The sequence below is a fragment of the Zalophus californianus genome, chromosome 14, assembly GCF_009762305.2.
Source record: "Zalophus californianus isolate mZalCal1 chromosome 14, mZalCal1.pri.v2, whole genome shotgun sequence".
In the NCBI taxonomy this organism is placed as follows: domain Eukaryota; kingdom Metazoa; phylum Chordata; class Mammalia; order Carnivora; family Otariidae; genus Zalophus; species Zalophus californianus.
The window spans coordinates 29,737,371-29,751,351 of NC_045608.1; the positions used below are offsets into that span (position 1 = coordinate 29,737,371).

At 39.2% G+C, this 13,981-nt stretch overlaps 1 protein-coding gene across 1 annotated transcript in view; it reads left to right on the forward strand.

Annotated features, from left to right (window-relative positions):
• Nucleotides 1–878: 878 nt before the first annotated feature.
• MC2R (melanocortin 2 receptor) overlaps nt 879–13,981 on the forward strand; it is a 65,234-nt gene continuing 52,131 nt past the window's right edge. Inside the window, exon 1 of the mRNA XM_027575204.2 lies at nt 879–962. The gene's annotated coding sequence lies outside the window, so the exon portion shown is untranslated. The remainder of the gene's footprint in view (nt 963–13,981) is intronic.

A 13,981-nucleotide genomic window follows, 5' to 3' on the forward strand; every position in this document is an offset into this window, starting at 1 on the left:
GAGTCCCGGGATCGAGTCCCGCATCGGGCTCCCTGCTCAACAGGGTGTCTGCTTCTCCCTCTGACCCTCTTCCCTCTCGTGCTCTCTCTATCTCATTCTCTCTCTCAAATAAATAAATAAAATCTTAAAAAAAATAAAGAAATGGGCACTGGTTTGGACTCTACCTCAAAGCCCCGGTCCATCCCAAAATTTGGCGCGAGGCTGCATTTAAACATGCAGGTTGTTGTGCCTGATACCAACAGTATTCCTGCCCTGCAAGTTTTAGCAAAGAGAAAACCAACAATATTGTACTTAAAACTAAACAATTTTGCTTTGGATAATGGAATGATTGATGATGGTTTCTGTGCAGTTTTATGATAGAGAAGAACTGGCAGAAAGGAGGGTTTTTCCTTGTCTTGGCCAGTGCTCCATGAGGTGCCCTTGAGCAACACAATTCCCCCATCTCACTATTTGAACTTGTGAAATATGGACAATAGGGTTATTTCCTTCTTCTTAATGAGATGAATGAGGCAGATGTTCATGAGATGTCTTGAGAAGTTTGCTGGAAATTTTAAAACAAATTCTACCAAAATCATTTCCTCAAAACCTCAGTTTATTGAATTTCCTATCTTGAAAATTAAATGCAATTCTAAAATGATATTAAAAAAAGAGGAAGATCTCAATTCCATAATATGCCATAAACCTTGTAAAAAACATTGGAAGTGACCTTGTCTAGCTGAGGCTGTGGAAATTATGTCCTAATCTAATTGTTTCTTTCCATTTCTCTAACTTCACATTACCAGAAATATGCAGTTCACTTCATAATGACATTTACTCAAGGTTATGATAACAAACTAACTGTCTCTCCCAGTGATGCATATGTTCTGGTGTTTTCCGGCCCAAGGCCCACTTGCTTGCTTTTCTTTCAAACCTCATTCATTCTCAGTCATCTCAGCCAGAAAGTTCCTGCTTCAGAATTGAAGGTAAGTACATTTTCTACTAGTCCTCGGGTTCTTAATTGCTTTTGGATCATAAATAGAACTAAGTCAAAAACAAATCTGGGAAAAGGTTAAGTTCAGAATTTCCTTTTAATTATGGTCCTTCATCCTTCTTGAGGGAATTTGTTATCTTTCTAATGAAACTATAACAATAAAATCTATTATTTGTTTGTCTAAAGCAGACTTCCCTATTAATGATTTCATTAGCTTCTCTATACTTGTATTCTTTAAAGTATCATCAAGCTCACTGCAAGGACTATCATCAAGCTCACTGCAAGGACTATGGTCAGGTCTATCCTCATGTTTCTTTCGCTCCTTCATGAGAGTCGCCCTTTTACTTGATTAGCTTTTCTGTTTCTACAAGCACTATAGTTTTGCTGCCATGGTGATTAGGGATGCTGGCATGTGGTTGGCTTCCTGTGCCTCTGGTATGAGTGTTTAAGCAACTCTACCATCAACATTGTATGTGGATTATTTGTGGTTCTGGGGCAATGTACACTCTTTCTGCCTTTAAGATCACTAGTCCTCTGACTTCCTAGACAGTAATACGGGATGTAGTATAAACAAGAATTAAAAGTAATGTTCATTATCACATACTCCTTCAAAGTGGTTCTTACTTGGAAAGCCATGCAGTCACTGCAGACTTGAGACACTCCCTCTTTGCTTGTTTGGCTCTGTCATCGGAGACATGCATTCTCCAGAGTGGAGGTCCCAGTCTTTTTATAAAACCAGCTGTTCTTTATATTTTTGTTTCTTTGGGCTGCTTTTAGACAACTCTACCACTCATCCTCCCCCAAACACATGTATATACACACATACACACATATGTACACATACATGCACAGATATACACATATACACACAGAAAAAGCCCAAGAAGAGTAGAAATGGTAATGGGATAAAAGAGGTACTGAGAGTAAGAACTTGAGCAAGACTGAGAAAAGAACTCCTTTCAGTGCACCCTGAGCAGGAGTGCAGAAGAGATGGTTATAACCCGTACTCACTCATTCATGTACTGATCAAAAATGTCTACTGATACTTAGGTGCCAGGCCTTGCTGTGAACCACAGTCAGAGTGCCCGCTGCAAACCTCCAGAAGCTCCAGGGGCTGAGGACACAGATGTGAGACAGCATTTCACACTATCTCCTACCTGAGCACACACACAACTGGGGGAGCACAGAGCAGGAAGCCTAACTCTGCCTTTTGGGAACCCCAGCCCATGTAGAGAGGGGAGGGAGGGCCCCTAATAGGGAATGCAGTAGACAGCTCTGCAACAGTCTTCACTTTTCAGGTAACCCCATATCTCTTATGGCAGGGGGAGAGATTTGCTCCAGCAACAATTGCCCTCTCACTGCCTCAGAGCAACTTAAGGCAGTTTAGTGTAAAAAAAAAAATTGTTTTAAGCCATCCTATTCTTTACCTTGTTAATTTTTCCAGGTATGTTTCCCATCTGAATATTTAATGGCTAATTAACTTTTAATGAGATCCTTCTGCTCAGTGTAAGCAGCATCCATCTTGCATTCATTGTACAAATATTGCTATGGCCAGGTTCTCTGCTAGGTGCTGGGTGTACAGAGATGGTGAGGACAGTTCTTACCCTAAAAAGCTCAGAATCCATTTATGAGGGAAGACTGTGTTTTAATGAGAGCAATGCCATCAGAAAAATAAGGACATACAGTCTATAGGAACATAGATGGAAAGCTCTCTCATTCTCCTTTGGGAGAAAGGAGGCAGTGTAGGGAAGTCTGGTCTGCACAGAGAAAAGAATGAATGTGCTGAACATGAGAAGGTGATGAAGAAAATGAGGAAGGGACACAACACAGAAATTATACCACGTGCACAGGCTCAGTGGGAACTTATGAGCTGACAGACAGATGGCCGGGTGTATGTGGAACCCAGGTGTACCTGGGGCTCAGCGAGGTGAAAGATAAAAAAGAAGTTATAAAAATAGTGTAAATCTTAAGTTTGTGCTTTGTTCTCTGGCTATGAAGAGCCATGGTATTAAAATTTAGCAGGTGGTTTTAAAGTAAGTGCTCAACTCAAAATACGCATGTTCCAAGCACTATGCCAGCAACACATACAAGACTTATACGGACCCTGACTTGGTGGGAAAACAAAACATATGCAAACAATAGAGCATGTTCAAGTGTAAATGACCTAGCATGTGTTCAAGTGTCAAAGTGTAGAGCCAGCAAGCATTTTTGAAGCTGTTACAACCAACTTCAGAGAAAGGTCAACATGGAGACACATGAAGGAAGGGTCTTGGAAGAATGTGTACCGCTAGAGTAGAACTTCAACAAGGGGAGCACTGGAGTCAGTGGAAGGTCAAGGATCAGGGTGAGGAGGGGAAAAAAGAGTGGAGATAACCCACGCATGGAGGGAGCCTCCCCAGCTGTGTAAATGTGGGCAAAACCTCACTTCTTGGGACCTTCATTTCCTTGTTCTAAAATGTGGTAGCATTGTGATTGATGTGTAATTCCAGTCTCCTTGTGAATATCAAATAAGACATTAGACTACAAGAGAAGAGCTCTGTAAAATGTTGTAATATCTATACACTGGCCACCTACAGGTCCATTGCCAGCTGGTTGCTTACACTGACTGTGCCTCTGCATATACCATGCATTGGGAAAGAAAAGAATGAAGCTGCCTCATACCCCAATATACAGGGTTACTGGGAGTCCTCTTATAAGTGATCCTAGATGGAATTCAAAGAAGACTGTGCACTGGATTCAGATGAGCCATTGTTTATCATTAAATAGCACTGCCAAGTGAATAGCCAGTGTTTAGAGTTAGAGATGCTTCTCCTCGGTCAGATCAAGAAAATTGAGATTAGCTGGTAGTGGTAATTTGATGCCAGCGAAGGCTGTTGGAACATCTCAGGATCAATAAGTGAACTGAAAATTCATCTGTCATTGGAGTTCCCTTTTCCCTACTTCTTTCAACAGAGTGCTGATTAATAATATCCACAAGTCTTACTATGATGCTCGTCTGTTCTATTTTTCTATTCCATTCTATTCTGTTATTCTATTCTATTCTATTCTATTCTATTCTATTCTATTATTTTATTCTATTCAGCACCCAAATAGCCTTAGTGTAGGAGCCCCCAGTCTCCAGCTCCTCCTACCACTCCAGGCCTAAACTTAAACACCCCTTAAATGCCCACATGCTTGGAGGGTCAGTATCATTACCTAGGCAGACTAGCCTTGTGGTCTGGAATCCTGCTTCTTCCACTTATGCTCAGACTCCAAAGTCTGTATGGAATAAAAGAGAGAACATGGGCGTTGGAGCAAGGCAGATTTAGTAGCTGGTTGACCTTGAGCAAGTTACTTAACCTCTCTGAGCCTGTTTTCTTATCATGAAATGGATGGGAAAGCAAGGGAATAGGAATAGTACCTCTTATGTTTAATTGGAGCATTAGAGAATACCTTTTAATATTCACCCTCTCTGACCTTTAACATAGAGACCATTGTAAGAGAAGTCATGCAAAATCAAATTGTCCTTAAAGTACAGAATTTTAATGATATGCTGATGTACCAGGAATTTGCTTTTTTATCCACTAGAGTATTAATTAAAATTGCTCAACACACATTTTGGGCCCTACACAGCACTTGTAGGTAAAGCCAATCCTTTTTCATATCATCTACACCATGTGGAAGCTATGACTCAGATTAGCAAGTTCATATAGACTTACGTGTTCTTTTTCTTGTGTGAACATATCACATCTCCCCAGTTAGATTTTGGTGGACAGCATGGTGTTTCCTATCTTTTTTATTCCCAACCACACATAACCTGAAATTGGGTCCTAGAAGGTATTCACAAATGCCAATTCTTTCTTTGACTACTTGGATTAAAGTAAAAAAATCCTAAAGCTGTCCTCCCATCCTGACCCTCCCAACCACCCACTCTCACCACTTGCCTTGGATAACAACTGCCCCCAACTAACATCCCTTTGTCCTCTGGGACTAAGACCCACTATGGAGTGCATGAAGCACAAAGTTAGTGACCACTAGTTCCTCAAAACTCCAAAACAAGATCCAAAGATCTAAGCTGCTCATTGTGTTCATGGCCGCTTTGGGGTCCATTTAGGTTGGAGTCAACTCACTTCCCAAAGGTAGTGAGAAGGCTTCAGGGAACCCATCAAATGTATGAAGAGTTTAAAATTCTTCATCTGGAAGAGGAAAGCAGTTGTTTAATATTGTTTTATTTAATTGCATTTGTTCAGCTGACTAAATCAGTTAGAAATCACTTCATGCTTTTGGAAAGGAGGGTGAATCTAGAGCTATTTCAGTAATGGGAATAGAAATGGAACTGTGTAGTAAAGAATCTAGTACTCATTTTTAAGGAGAACTGCAACAAGTGTTCGATGGATTTTCTTCATTTGATAAAGATGAAGTCCCAGGAGAGATTGAACGCCACTAAGACTGCTCCCTGATACACGTACCCCTGCCAGGGGCCCTCAGCTCCCCTTATGTGCATGTGTTCTTGGTCCCCAATACTGTAGCATGTTTCCTTTTCCTAGCAGTGACACAACTCTGGGGTCTTCCTATTTCACACTCTCACCAAAGTCAACTACACTTGCCCATATTCCCTTCTGAGCTATCTGACCACTTTCTATAAATCATAAATAACGGGATTAAGTGAACTTGTATCAACCTTGTCTCAGGTATAAATAAAAAAAGAGATTGAAAAAGAAAGCATTTTCTGCAGCTGATACTTTCACCCAAAGGAAGGCACCAGGATAGGAGTGGCAGACTGGTGTCAGTTTTGTGCAAGACAGTGGAGGACAGCTGGGACTATCCAGAAATCTCCCCATGCTAAGACTGAGATGACTGGAAGCAACCGCTCTTATAATGAGAATCAGAGATGGTTTGAAAGAGACTCCAAGGCATACACTTGGTACACAGAAGCAAACCACAGTGTTAAAGAGTAGTGAGGGTATCCACCTAATAGCTGGAGTGGAGGCTGAGGGTAAACTTTAGTGGAGGCTGAGGATAAACTGTACAAGCTCCCCTCATGTATTTTGCAGCATGTTTTAAATACCAAATTCAGAAAACTTGGAAAGCAACAACAACAACAAAAACACAATCAAAAAAATCTCTCCAACTTGATCTATAGATTCAACACAATCCTAGTCAAAATCCCAACAAGCTGTTTTGTAGACTTTGATAAACTCATCCTAGAATTTATATGAAAAAGCAAAAGGCTTAGAATAGCCAACACAATACCAAATAACAAAGTTGGAGGACTGACATGACCCCACTTCAAGACTTACTATAAAACTACAGAAATCAAGACAACGTTGGTATTAACAAAAGAATCAGCAAATAGATAAGTGGAACACAATAGAAAGCATAGAAGTAGACCCACATAAATGTAGCCAACTGATTTCAACATAGGTGCAAGAGCAACTCAATTGAAACGTGGTAAGCTTTTCAACAAATAATACTGGAGATTTGGATATTTATATGCAAACAAAAAAGAATCTAAACATAGATCTTACACACAAAACAATTAACTCCAAATGGAAAATACAAAACTATACAAATTCTAGAAGCAAAAAGGAGAAAATCTACATAACGTTGGATTTGGTGATGAGGTTTTTTTAAAATTTAATTAATAGGTTAATTTAAATTCAATTAGAAAACATATAGTACATCATTAGTTCCAGATTACTGTTCAATAATTCATAAGTTGCTATAACACCCAGTGCTCATAACATCACATGACCTCTTTAATGCCCATCACCCAGTTGCCCAATTCCCCCCCACCTCCCGTTCCACAACCCTCAGTTTGTTTCCCAGAGTCAAGATTCTTTCATGGTTTGTCTCCTCTCTGATGACTTCCCATTCAGTTTTCCTCACTTCCCTTATGATCCTCTGCACTATTCCTTATATTACACACATGAGTAAACCATAAAAGAATTGTCTTTCTCTGATTGACTTATTTCGCTCAGCATAATGCCCTCCAGGTCTAACCACATTGATTTAATGGTAGGTATTCATCTTTTCTGAAGGCTGAATAATATTCCATTCTATAAATAAACCACATGTTCTTTATTCATTCATCTGTTAAAGGGCAGCTCAAGTCCTTCCACAGTTTGCCTATTGTGGACATTGCTGCTTTGAACATTGGGATGCAGGTGCCCCTTTGTTTCACTACATATGTATCTTGGGGGTAAATACACAGTAGTGCAATTGCTGGGTCATAGGGTAGCTCTATTTTTAATTTTGAGGAACCTCCATACTGTTTTCCAGAGTGGCTGTACCAGTTTGCATTCCCATCAACAATGTGAGAGGGTTCCCCTTTCTCCACATCCTTACCAACATTTGTTGATCCCTGTCTTGTTAATTTTTGCCATTCTAACAGATATAAGGTGGTATCTCATTGTGGTATTGATTTGTATTTCCCTGCTGGCTAGAGATGTTGGACATTTTCTCAAGTGTCTATTGGTCATTTGTATGTCTTCTTTGGAGAAGTGTCTGTCCATGTCTTCTGCCCATTTCTTGACTGGATTGTTTGTTTGTCTGGTGTTGAGTTTGATCAGTTCTTTATAGATCTTGGATACTAGACTTTTATCTGATATGTCATTTGCAAATATCTTCTCCCATTCCATAGGTGGCTTTTAGTTTTGTTGACTGTTTCCTTTGCTGTGCAGGAGCTTTTATCTTGATGAAACCCTAAAAGCTCGTTTTTGTTTTTGTGTCCCTTGCCTTTACAGATGTGTTTAGCAAGAAGGTACTGCAGCTGAGGTCACAGGAGTTGCTGCCTGTGTTCTCCTCTAGGATTTTGATGGATTCCTGTCTCACATTGAGGTCTTTCATCCATTTTGACTTTATCTTTGTCTATGGTGTAAAGAATGGTCCAGTTTCATTCTTTGATATAAAACTGTCCAATTTTCCCAGCACCATTTATTGAAGAGACTGTCTTTTTGCCATTGGATATTCTTCCCTGCTTTGTCAAAGAGTGGTTGACCATAGAGTTGAGGGTCCATTTCTGTATTTATTCTGTTCCATTGATCTATGTGTCTGCTTTTGTGCCAGTACCATGCTGCCTTGATGATCACAGCTTTGTAATATAGATTGAAGTCAGGTATTGTAATGCCCCCAGCTTTGGTTTTCTTTTTCAACATTCCCCTGGGTCTTTTGTGGTTCCATACAAATTTTAGGATTATTTGTTCCAGTTCTCTGAAAAATGCTGATGGTATTTTGATAGGGATTGCATTAAAAGAGTAGATTGCTCTAGGCAGCAAAGATATTTTCACAATGTTTATTCTTCCAATCCATGAGCATGGAATGTTTGTCCATTCTTTTCTCTTCCTCAATTTCTTTCATAAGTATTCTGTAGGTTTTAGAGTGCAGATTCTTTGCCTCTTTCGTTAGGTTTATTCCTAAGATTCTTATGTGGTTTTTTTTTTTAAGATTTTATTTATTTATTTGAGAGAGAGAGAATGAGAGATAGCACGAGAGGGAAGAAGGTCAGAGGGAGAAGCAGGGAGCCTGATGTGGGACTCAATCCCAGGACTCCAGGATCATGACCTGAGCCGAAGGCAGTTGCTTAACCAACTGAGCCACCCAGGTGCCCGATTCTTATGGTTTTTGGTGCTATTGTAAATGGGTTCGATTCATTAATTTCTCTTTCTTTAGTCACATTATTAGTGTATAGAAATGCAACTGATTTTTATTTTATTTTATTTTATTTTATTATGTTATGTTAGTCACAATACAATACAAAATTAGTTTTTGATGTAGTGATCCACACTTCATTGTTTTCATATAACACCCAGTGCTCCATGTAGTACATGCCCTCCTTAATACCCATCACCAGGCTAACCCATTCTCCACCCCCCTCCCCTCTAACACCCTCAGTTTGTTTCTCAGAGTCCATAGTCTCTCATGGTTCATCTCTCCCTCTGATTCCTGCTCTTCATTTTTCCCTTCCTTCTCCTAATGTCCTCCATGCTATTCCTTATGTTCCACAAATAAGTAAAACCCTATGATAATTGATTTTCTCTGCTTGACTTATTTCACTTAACATAATCTCCTCCAGTCCCATCCATGTGGATATAAAAGTTGGGTATTCATCCTTTCTGATGGCTGAGTAATATTCCATTGTATATATGGACCACATCTTCTTTATCCATTCATCTGTTGAAGGGCATCTCGGCTCTTTCCACAGTTTGGCTATTGCGGACATTGCTGCTATGAATATTGGGGTGCATATGGCCCTCCTTTTCACTACATCTGTGTCTTTGGGGTAAATACCCAGTAGTGCAATTGCTGGGTCATACTGTAGCTCTATTTTTAATTTCCTGAGGCACCTCCACACTGTTTTCCAAAGTGGCTACCAACTTGCATTCCCACCAACAGTGTAAGAGGGTTCCCCTTTCTCCACAACCTCTCCAACATTTGTTGTTTCTTGCCATGTCAATTTTTGCCATTCTAATTGGTGTAAGGTGATATCTCAATGTGGTTTTGATTTGAATTTCTCTGATGGCTAATGAGGATGAATATTTTTTCACGTGTCTGTTAGCCATTTGTATGTCTTCTTTGGAGAAGTGTCTGTTCATGTCTTCTGCCCACTTTTTGACTTGATTATTTGTTTTTTGGGGGTTGAGTTTGAGAAGTTCTTTATAGATCTTGGATACCAGCCCTTTATCTGTAGTGTCATTTGCAAATATCTTCTCCCATTCTGTGGGTTCCCTCTTTGTTTTGTTGACTGTTTCCTTCTCTGTGCAGAAGCTTTTTATCTTGATGAAATCCCAAAGATCATTTTTGCTTTTCTTTCACTAACCCTTGGAGAAGAATCTTGAAAGAAGTTGCTATGGCCGATGTCAAAGAGGTTACTGCCTATCTTCTCCTCTAGGATTTTGATGGATTCCTGTCTCACATTGAGGTCTATTATCCAGAGTTTATCTTTGTGTATGGTGTTAGAGAATGGTTGAGTTTCATTCTTCTGCATGTGGCTGTCCAATTTTCTCAGGACCATTTATTGAAGAGACTGTCTTTTTTCCATTGCATATTTTTTCCTGCTTTGTCGAAGATTATTTGACCATAGAGTTGAGGGCTCTCTATTCTACTTTAAATTTTTATTGTTATGTTAATCACCGTACATCACATCATTAGTTTTTGATGTAGTGTTCCATGATTCATTGTTTGTGCAAAACACCCAGTGCTCCATGCAGAACGTGCCCTCTTTAATACCCATCACCAGGCTAACCCATCCCCCCACCCCCTCCCCTCTAGAACCCTCAGTTTGTTTTTCAGAGTCCATCATCTCTCTATTCTGTTCCATTGGTCTATATGTCTGTTTTAGTGACAGTACCATGCTGTCTTGGTGATCACTGCTTTGTAATATATCTTGAAATCGGGCAACATGATGCCCCAGCTTTGCTTTTCTTTTTCAACATTTCCTTGGCGATTCAGGATCTTTACTGATTTCATACAAATTTTAGGATTGTTTATTTCAGCACTTTGAAAAATGTCATTGGAATTTTTAAAAATTTTATTATGTATGTTAGTCACCATACAATACATCATTAGTTTTTGATGTGGTGATCCATGAATCATTGTTTTTGTATAACACTGAGTGCTCCATGCAGTACATGCCCTCCTTAATACTCATCACTGGGCTAACCAATCCCCCCTCCCCCTCCCCCCTAAAACCCTGTTTGTTTCTCAGAGTCCATAGTTTCTCATGGTTCATGTCATTGGAATTTTGATGGGGATGGCAATGAGGGTATAGATTGCTCTGTGTAGCATAGACATTTTAACAATGTTTATTCCTCTGATCCATGAGCATGGAATATTTTTCCATCTTTTTTGTGTCTTCTTCAATATTTTTCATGAGTGTTCTGTAGTTCCTAGAGTATAGATCCTTTACCTCTTTGGTTAGGTTTATTCCGAAGTATCTTACGGTTTTTGGTGCTATTGTAAATGGAATCGTTTCCCTAATTTCTCTTTCTACAGTTGCATTTTTAGTGTATAACAGAGCAGCTGATTTCTGTGCATTGATTTTGTATCCTACCACATTACTGCATTGCTGTATGCGTTCTAGTAATTCCAGGGTGGAGTCTTTTGGATTTTCCACATAAAGTATCATGTCATCTGCAAAGAGAGAGAGTTTGACTTCTTCTTTGCCAATTTGAATACATTTTATTTCTTTTTGTTGTCTGATTGCTGTTGCTAGGACTTCTAGTGCTATGTTGAACAATAGTGGCGAGAGTGGGCATCCTTGACGTGTTCCTGATCTTAAGGGAAAGGCTCTCAACTTTTCTCCATTGAGGATGATATTCGCTTGGGTTTTTCATAGATTGATTTTATGAACTTGAGGAATGTTCCCTCTATCTCTATACTTTGAAGAGTTTTAATCAGGAAAGGATGCTGTATTTTTTCAAATGCTTTTTCTGCATCAATTGAGAGGATCATGTGGTTCTTGTCTCTTCTTTTATTAATGTGTTCTATCACATTGATTGATTTGAAATGTTTACCATCCCTGCATCCCAGGGTTAAATCCCACTTGGTCATGTTGGATGATCCTTTTGATGTTTGTTGGATCCTATTAGCTAGGATTTTGTTGAGAATTTTGGAATCCATTTTCATCAGGGATATTGGTGTGAAATTCTCCATTTTGATGGGGTCCTTGCCTGGTTTGGGGTTAAGGGAATGCTGGCCTCATAGAATGAGTCTGGAAGCTTTCCTTCCGTTTCTATTTTTTGAAACAGCTTCAGTACAATGGGTATTATTTCTTCTTTGAATGTTTGGTTGAATTCCCCAGAGAATCCATCAGGTCCTGGAGTCTTGTTTTTTGGGAAGTTTTTGATCACTACTTTAATCTTATTACTGGTTATTGGTCTATTCAGGTCGTCAATTTCTTCCTGTTTCAACCTTGGGAGTTTATAGATTTCCAGGAAGGCATCCATTTCATCCAGGTTGCTCAGCTTATTGGCATATAGTTGTTGATAATAATTTCTAGTAATTATTTCTGTTTCTTTGATGTTAGTTGTGATCTCTTCCTTTTCATTCATAGTTTTATTAATTTGGGTCCTTTCTCTTTTCTTTTGGATAAGTCTACCCAGTGGTTTTCCAATCTTATTAATTCTTTAAAGAATGAGCTTCTAGTTTCGTTGATCTGATCTACTGTTTCTGGTTTATAATTCATTGATCTCTGCTCTAATCTTAATTATTTCTCTTCTAATGCATGGCTTAGCCATCGTTTGTGGCTTTTTCTATAGTTCTTTAAGGTAGAGAGTTAGATGGTGAATTTGGGATTTTTCTGTTTTTTGAGTGAGGCTTGGATGGCTCTGTATTTCCCCCCTAGGACTGCCTTTGCAGTACCCCATAGGTTTTGGACTGATTGTGTTCATTCTTTTTGGTTTCCATGAATTGTTTAAGTTCTTCTTTGATTTCCTATTTGACCCAAACATTCTTGAGCACAGTGGTCTTTAGCTTCCAAGTGTTTGAATTTCTGCCAAGTTTTTTCTCGTGATTGAGTTCCAGTTTTAAAGCATTATGATCTGAGAATATGCAGGGAATAATCTTAATCTTTTGGTATCAGTTGAGACCTGATTTCTGAGCCAGTATGTGGTCTATTCTGGAGAAAGTTCCATGTGTGTTCAAGAAGAATGAGTATTCTGTTGTTTTAAGGTTAAATATTCTGTATATATCTATGAGGTCCATCTGGTCCAGTGTTTCATTCAAAGCTCTTATTTCTTTGTTGATCTGCTTAAATGATTTGTCTATTGCTGAGAGTGGAGTACTGAGGTCTCCTACAATTAACATATTGTTATCAATATGACTTTTTATTTTGGTTAACAGTTGGCTTATGTAGATGGCTGCTCCCATGTTGGGGGCATAGATATTTACAATTGTTAGATCTTCTTGTTGGATAGACCCTTTAAGAATGATATAGTGTCCTTCTGTGTCTCTAACTACAGTCTTTAGTTTAAAATCTAATTTGTCTGATATAAGAATTGCTACGCCAGCTTTCTTTTGCCGTCCATTGGCATGGAAGATGGATCTCCATCCCTTCACTTTCAGTCTGGATGTACCTTTAGGTTCAAAATGAGTCTCTTGTAGACAGCATATGGATGGGTGCTGTCTTTTTATACAATCTGCAACCCTGTGCCATGTTATGGGAGCATTTAGGCCATTCATGTTGAGAGTGACTATTGAAAGATATGAATTTATTGTCATCATGTTGCCTATGAAGGCCTTTTTTTTTTATAGTTTGTTCCTGTAAATTTCTGTTCTATATCACTCTTGGGGTCCTTCTCCTTTTATAGAACCCTCCTTAATATTTCTTGCAGGACCAGCTTAGTGGTCACATATTCTTTCAGTTTCTGCCAGTCATGGAAGGTCTGCATCTCTCCATCCATTCTAAATGACAGCCCTGCCAGATAAAGTATTCTTGGCTGCATGTTCTTCTCATTTAGTACCCTGAATATGTCTTGCCAGGCCTTTCTGGCTTGCCAGGTCTCTGTGGATAGGTCTGACATTATTCTGTTGTTCCTCCCTCTGTATGTAAGGAATCTCTTACCCCAACTGCCCTTAAGATGGTTTCCTGGGCTCTAAGATTTGCTAGTTTTACTATTACTTGCTGGGGTGTTGGCCTGTTCTCCTTGATCTTGGGAGGGGTCCTCTCTGCCTCTAGGACATGAATGTTTGTTTCATTCCCCAGATTAGGGAAGTTCTCAGCTACGATTTGCTCAAATATATCTTCTAGTCCTCTCTCTCTCTCCACCCTCTCAGGGATCCCAGTAGTTCTGACATTGTAATGTTTCATGGTGTCACTTATTTCTCTGATTCTATTTTCATGGATTCTGAGTTGTTTTTCCCTGGCCTCCTCTTTTCCCTTCTTGTCTATTAATTGGTTTTCTAGGTCAGTAATTCGTTCTGCCTCACTTACCCTAGTTGTTAGATTATCTAGATTAGATTGGATCTCATTGATAGCATTTTTATTTAAATTCTGCCTGAATTTCATTTTTCCCCTTAGAGACTCTATGTTGC